Here is an 8,068-nt window from a genome sequence, read left to right as displayed (position 1 = left end):
TGTATGTGTGTCCTGCATATACGTAGCAGGAGAGACAGTATTTTCCTCTTTGTGCTGTCCATCCTTCTATTTCCCAACTGACCAAGTTCACTGATTGGCTTCTGTTTGTTAGCAAAGTCGGTCAAAGGATTTAGAGGGATTTAAGGTCCCTCGAGCCATTTCCTTTAGACTACCAACGTATCACAAATGTACTCACTATTCTTGTCAAAAGGACACCTTAAATTTAACCCAACAATGAGATCGGAATTGGCTGCACATCAGAGAGATGTGTAACTGTCCAAACAAACTCTGCTCTTCCTCTCCTTGGCATTTTGTTTGAGTCGGCACCTGAACTTTGTCTCACTTCACTGGACAAACCTGCTGCCTGATCCATGACTCACATAAATGTCACACCACTTTAAAATCCGTAAAAATGAAAAACAGCTCATCTGTTTGGTGAAAAATATGTTGTAATTTTGCAAAACCATGACTAGTACAGCAACTTTATATAAATGGAGCCACTCTGTTGTGCTCATAAGAAAACAAAAACTGCAGGCAAAGCATAATCTTATTTTAATGCTTTCTCTCAGTTTTCTTTGCACTTTGTCTTCCTCTCTCTCTCTCTCTCACTGTCCCCTCTTCCTTGCCTATTGAGGCAGTGCTGCAGTGGGGAACGGTTAAAAGAACTATTCCCCTGTGCGATCAGACCCTCGCCACGCTCAAATATGCTTAGTGAGTCCAAGCAAAGCCCTTATTTAGCGCTTTGCCTTTTTTTGAAGAAGCAGAAACTTACTCCACCCCTTACCTTCACAGAAAAAGACGAGTGAGTGCAATAATGTGCATTTCATGCACCACTCAGCTCCCAATGGAGTGTGGACCTTTGAATTGTTGACTTAAGTAGAAATCAACTTTCGTAGTGGACTTAACTGGGATTGGCTGAAGGAGTGGCACATTTTGGAGCAACATGCCGTCAATGCTGATGTAGTCCTACAAGGAAATTTTTTATTTTTAAACTCTTTCTTTTACAAAAGCCCCTCATGTAGTGTCAATTTGTTTTGCAGAAATGTTTTGGTAGAAACTGGAAACTATCAAGAAAGTGTTTATTTCATATTAAAAAAAATAAACCTGCCACTCCTCAAGTCAGCTGATATCTTCAATTTTCAATCGGGACCACAGTCTCTTCTAACTTGGTTTGAGTTACCCAATCACCAAGAGATGAACCTCGCATTAGATTATGATTTGATTTTGCTAAAAATATATGAAATACACTACTGTTCAAAAGTTTGGGGTCACTTAGAAATATTATTTTTCAAGGAAAAACAGTTTTCTCAGTGAAGATAACATTAAATTGTTAATGCCGTTTGATCTTTAATGGAATATCTACACAGAGGTACAGAGGAACATTTCCAGCAGCCATCACTTCTGTGTTCTAATGCTACATTGTGTTAGCTAATGCTGTTGGAAGGCTCATTGATGATTAGAAAACCCTTGTGCAATTGTTTGCACATGAATAAAAGCGTGAATCTTCATGGAAAACATAAAATTGTCTGGGTGATCCCAAACTTATTCTGATGAATTAAAAATGTGTGCGCCAGAAAACATGTTTGTTGGTCAGAAAAGTGAAAGTGAGACACAGAAAAGGAGGCTATCGGAGGGGTCTCATGGTTAATGATGTGTTCACTTATTGGTGACTGATAATGTCATATCTGGAACTAATTGCCGGCACTGTTGGCTCATTAGGCACAGCGTGACGTCCTGCCACGGGGCACGGACTGCACACCTCGCTAACATCCCTGCTCTGTCAACACATCCCCATTTTGCTCCTTCATCTGCTGTTCAAGTATGATCCTTTTGTTTGATAGAAAGGAGCGGTTTCCTTCAAATTATGAAAGAGCTCGGAGTTCTGAAGGTGCTTGTTCATTTCATTTTGAGCTTTTTTTTTGCTGTGGAAATTGTTCAGACTATCTATCTATCTGATCATTCTCTCTCTTCTTCGGTCTGTTTTCTGGCTTTTAACAGTTGCATTTCTCTTTCATTTCATCTCCATCTCTTTGACTTATTCACTGCAGTCACCTTCACACTCTTGATCCGGAGCAGTTGGCTCATCTCTCCCTTCCCTCTCTATCCATTCACCCCTCCATTTCGCACATGCCTGCTACCCTGCCTCTGGGCCACACTTCCCTCCACCGCTCCACCTCAACCTCCTCCTCTTTCCCTTCACCCCAACTGTTTTATTTATGGGAATATGCTGATGGGGCAAATCCAGGTAAAGATAGATTTTTTTTTCTTTTGTAGTCAGCTGGTGAGAAACAGAAATTGAAAGGAGTGGGAAAGTGCAGGAATGCAATTAATCATAGAGCTGTCATTTGTCCTAAAAAGCAACACTATTTATCAAACAGAGCAGAGGAAAAACAAGAAGAGGGCAAATAAGCGAGAGAGAAAGAGAGAGAGTAGGGAGAGAGAGAGCAATACGTATGTCAGGATCTATGCAGGACCTAATTGGGTCAGTGGCAAATAATGTGGCTGTGTTAGTGCTGAGCTTTGCTTCGGAGTTGGAACAGCAGGCTGCTCTGAGATCAGCGTCAGCAGGAGACTAATTTAATCTTATGAGAGATAAAACAAGAAATAAGGTAACCTCCCGACTGTATATGCTTCAAATCCAATCAGGTTTCCAACCTGTTATATGAAAACAGAGGTTTGAACACAAAGCTTAATGTCAGAGGGGCCCATTGTGCACACAAACCCAAAAAGAGCAAGAGGAGACAAAAGATGAAATAACACATTTAACCTGAGGGAATATCATTCTGTCAATCTGTCATCCTCTTTGACAGGGGTCATCCTTTCTTTTTGCATTGGTGGCTGGGCTTGTCAGAAAACATTAGAAAATGAAAACTTTTTTCTGTGACATTGCGCTTGTATATGAATTAAAAAGAAACCCACCTGTTCCCTCGGCGTGCAACCCTGCTTGTCAGAGTTAAGGACGAATCACAGATAGGGTTAATGGGATCTGTCTGAGTCAAAAACAAACCCTCTGAGCGAGAAACGGAGACGAGGGAAGACTGGCAAATGAAGGGAGAGTGGAGGAGGAAGGTGATGTCGTGGGTGATAGCAGCGGTGGGAGACAGAGCTGAGAGTGAATAAAGGAAAAACAGAAAGTGCAGCTACTTGTGTGAGAGCAGAAGCCACGCGGGACTGAAGTTTGGGATGGGGCATGTGGTGAAAAGAATAATGCACCTTGACAGAGAAGCACTCTCTGCCAACACGACCAATGATGATTCCACCCCCCGAAGCAAAGCGATGTGGAGCGTGAGCAGCACCTGTGACACCGACTGCCACCCCAGGGCAACATCAACAGCTAGCCACCTGTTAAAAAATGCACACGCCGACATCCCGCTGCCTTTTAAATTCACACACTTTCCCGTGATTGATGTCAATTTCAGAAGCAATGACTGCCCTTTTAACGATTCTTAAGCTGCATTCAAATGTCACTCATACAATACGTCAAAACACTCAAGGAAATTTTGTGGAATCCACACCCTGGCTGCTGCTAAATGAGATGCTGATGACGCAAACTTCACCTAAAGGGAGACTGTTTTTTGTTTTTTGTTTTTTTTATGGCCTTTGTAACCTTTGAAAGAAGAAATAACACCGTTGCTCTCCGAAAAATGAAAAGTGGACCTCATGGGGGATAAAACCTGCCCCTTCACCACTTAGAACTCATTTAGCTGCAATCTCATTTATTTTTAGCAAGAACAGCAATTGTGGTGGCCAATGTTGGCGTGTAATTAAGTGAACTGGGTGGCATTTTTTCCTTAGCAACATTTTACAGTACAATATAGAATAATGGCTCTCTTTTCAGCTGAGCAGCCTTGAGTGCTCTTCTTGATAACTACTGTAACAACTGTAAGAAACACAAAAGATATTCTGTGCTCTGATCAACCACAACATTAAAACCACTGACAAAAGAAATTAATGCCATCTATTGTCTTGTTACAGGACAATAACACTGCAAAAATTGTTCCGGACTGGTTTGTGGACCATAACAAAGAGTTCAAGTTATTGACTTGGTCTCCATATTCCACTTAGCCCAGTCTGATCATGCATCTGCCTGATGTGCTGGAGAAACAAGTCTGATCCAGGAAGGCTCTATCTTGCAAGTTACAGGACTTAAAGGATCTGTTGCCTTGATCTTGATGCCTGATAAGACAGAACACCTTTATAGGAATTGTGCAGCAAAGGCCTCAAATGGTAAGAGCTGTGGCACCGGCAGGATCTACATAGGCTATTTTAATGTTGACTTAGTGTATATTGTGACCTCTCGAAACTGGATTTTAGTTTGAGCTTCACATACACACTCCTGCAGTACACAGTCAGCATGCATTTTGTAACAGAAGCCGAGAAGAAACTCAGGAATTCAAGATATGCCTGCACATACTTTCAAGGACGAGTGTAGGATATAGTGAGCAGTTCCTTTGATCTTTATCAGAAGATTTATGCTATTTCTTGTCCTGTGTTGTGCCAAATGTTGAAAAATTCAGTATGTGCCAGTGCTACGGTATGTAAATAGAGGTTTTACTTAATCTTGGAGCTAATGGCTGGCTGAGAGGCTAGGGAGGCTCTGGTTGTACACTTAATGGAAAACCTGCTCTGCTTTGTGCTGCAGTAATGGGAGGAGATTATCTTCCCATGCAGAAGGACTGGATGAATGCTCCCCCACAAATTGCTCGTAGCCTCTCCTTCCTTCCCACCAATCTCTTCCTCACTCATTCCAGATGTTTATTATTTATATTATACTCATGTGACGTGGCTTTAATTGTGCTCACATGAGGGCTGAGGGATGTGTGGCAGCTTAATGGATTTTTCCCCTGATCACAGGTTTCATTTTTCATTTCTTTTGATTTTTTTTTTTTTTTTTACAGTTCTCCTTGTTATTGAGGTGGGTTTTGTGATTTTCTTTTGTAAACAAGCAGGTATGACAAAAAGTTGTTTTGAATTCACCCGTCTCCATTGATATTTGTCGTCACGCTCTGCGCTCACTTTTCTTCTTGTTTTCTTTGGATGCTGCTCACTGTTCTTTATTTTTGTCATTTCATGGACAATGCCACTGTGTTAAATATCCATCTGACAGGCTACCTAATGTTTACCCCTGAGAAAGATCAATACCGCAGGGCCATCGCCCAGACTTCATTCTTCAAGTACAATTGATTGTGGTTCTTCCTTAGAACTGGCCTAGACATGGTAAACTAGACAAATTCATGACACTGAATGCATCGATTGAGCCTGTGCTTGTCGAATGTTCTTATTACCTCAGTCACGACTTTGTCAATCTGCTGTTGTAATGTTGCCACCCTTCACATTCAAATAATACTGAGCACGTTTGAGTCGAAGTTGAACGACATCCTAATGATTACTTTTCACTGAAGTGTAATATATCCAGAATATTTAAACCAGTTGCCTAATGTTGCGTTCGTCCCTTTCGTGCCACCAAAACAGCTCAAATCCACTGAAGCATAAACACCTGTGGCGGTGTCCTGTGGTGTCTGACACTGGGACACTGGCAGCAAATCCTTTGGGTCTTGTAGGTATCACGAGGGGACCGTGTGGATTGGGATTGTTCCAGAATATCCCACGGATGCTTGATCAGACTGGGAAGTGGGGAGTTTAGGGAACAAATAAACACGGCTGGCTCTTGGTCAAGTTCCCCAAGGAATTCCTGAGCTGTCGTTTATCTGTACGCTGAAAAAAATAATCAGTGTTTTGTACATATTCCTAACTCTGTAAATGAAAACAAACAACATGGCTCAGACTGATTCACAAACACTGCTTGTCCAAAAAAAAGTTGTCACTTGGATTTAACTAAACAAATATGTAAGAACCTCCCATTGGATAATTGCTGCAGTGATGAATATGTTTCAGCTGCAACAACTTATTTAACCCTAGCTGATGTAGTGAGGAGCTTCTCTTTTCTTAAACAACCATGTCAGAAGACATATCCTGTGGTCATGGAAAGGATGTTAATCTGTCTCAGAAGGGTCAAATTATTGTCCTGCATCAAGCAAAGAAAACAACTAAGGACAGTTCTGAAACTACTAAAATCAGGTTAAGAATAGTCCAATACATTATTAAAACCTGAAGGATAGTGGTGAACCATCATCTTCAAGGGACGAATGTGGTCCGAATAAGCTCTTAGATGATCATAGGAAATCAACAGTAGAACTCATGGCTATGTTTAGTGGTGAAAATAAGAGCATCTCTACATGCACAAGGGAAGTCAAAGGATTGGGACTGAACAGCTGTGTAGCTCTAAGAAAACCACTCATCAGTGAAGATAATCAGAAAAAAGGCTTCAGTTTGCTCAGTAGCATAAAGATTGGACTCTGGAGCAATGAAAGAAGGTCATGTGGTCTGATGAGTCCAGATTTACCCTGTTCCAAAGTGATGGGGGCATCAGGGTAAGAAGAGAATCAGATGAAGTGATTCACTCATCATGTCTAGTGCCTACAAGCCTGTGGTGGTTAGGGTTATGATCTGGGGTTGGTCAGGTTCAGCAACGTTATGTTCCCAAAGAATGAGGTCAGCTGACTACCTGAATATACTGAATGAACAGGTCTCTCCGTTAATGGAGTGATGGTAATTGTGGCATATGTTAAACATGCTAACTAGCTAAATGTCAAGAATCTTTCTCCAGATTGGTCCATTCCAACCATCAGCATACTGACTTTTTTTTCAAATTATTACAACAGAAAATGCCAGAGTTATTGTCTTTGTGTGCATCCAGAGGGTAAAATTATATCCAGCAGATGGTAGATTAGGACCTAACCGTCTCTGGGTAAAAACAGAGTATCTCAACTTAAACTTCTAAAACTTAAACCATATAAACATTTGGTTGAGGTCTTAGTAGAGTACACTCTAAACTTCCTCCTCCTGTTGTTTTGAACCCAAACTGCTGCCCAAGTTGCTTTCTGCCCTTTCTGCCCTTTCTGCCCTTAATTCAGAGGGGCCCATTGTGCCCGTTTTTATCCTTATCATTATTAATTATGTTTTTATGGTTTGATTTCTTTGTGACACCATGTTGTAAAATAATCACCTTTAAAACCAATAGGGTGAACATGTTAGCAAACACATTTAAACTCCAGCAGGCGCAGAGCTACTTTAGCATTCATTGATAGTCATGTTTCCTTAAACCCAAATCCAATATTTACTCGATCTCTCTGTTTGTTCTGTTTAAGTCTCCATTAACTTCCCAGGGAAATATCCATCTTTTAACAGATAAATGCTGCTACTATGCTGCGACCAGTTAGTTTCAAATGTTGCTGTGTGGAACTTTACAAGTCACACACAGAAGGTTTATTTGAACCTTTTTATCTACATGTAAACAAAGCTGATGAGAACAGTTTGCTCATATAAATATATATGTGTGTGTGTGTGTGTGTGTGTGTGTGTGTGTGTGTGTGTGTGTGTGTGTGTGTGTGTGTGTGTGTGTGTGTGTGTGTGTTCTTGTACTTGCTACATGGTGAGTACCATTTTCTGCATTTAACTATCAAAGTGAGGACATTTTTACAAAGTCAGGACATTTTGGCCGGTCCTCACTTTGAAACAGCCATGTTTGAGGGTGAAGACTTGTTTTTAGAGAACAGGTATGAATTGAGGTTTGGTTAGGGTTAGGGTCAGGATTAAGTTTAGGCAATCAGTTGTGATGGTTAAGGTTAGGGTAAGGCTCTAGGAAATGCATTATGCCTATGGATGTCCTCACTAAGATAGAAGTACAAACATGTGTGTGTGTGTGTGTGTGTGTGTGTGTGTGTGTGTGTGTGTGTGTGTGTGTGTGTGTGTGTGTGTGTGTGTGTGTGTGTGTGCTGGCTATACTTGTGGGGACCAAATGTCCCCACAACTGTAGGAAAACCGAAAACAATGTCACTTGTGGGGACCTCATTTCGGTCCCCACAAGTTTAAACAGTGTTTTCTTGGCCATGTTGTTGTTACTGAAAAAAAGTAAAAGTGTAAAAACATTTCTCTAGGGTTAGGCATTGTTTTGGTCTGGGTTAAGGTAAGGGTTAGGGTTTAGATATGAATGGAAGTCAATGGTAGG

This window comes from Acanthochromis polyacanthus, chromosome 3, assembly GCF_021347895.1.
Source record: "Acanthochromis polyacanthus isolate Apoly-LR-REF ecotype Palm Island chromosome 3, KAUST_Apoly_ChrSc, whole genome shotgun sequence".
In the NCBI taxonomy this organism is placed as follows: Eukaryota; Metazoa; Chordata; class Actinopteri; family Pomacentridae; genus Acanthochromis; species Acanthochromis polyacanthus.
The sequence above is the reverse complement of the archived record's forward strand: the minus strand, read 5'-3'. Positions refer to the sequence as shown.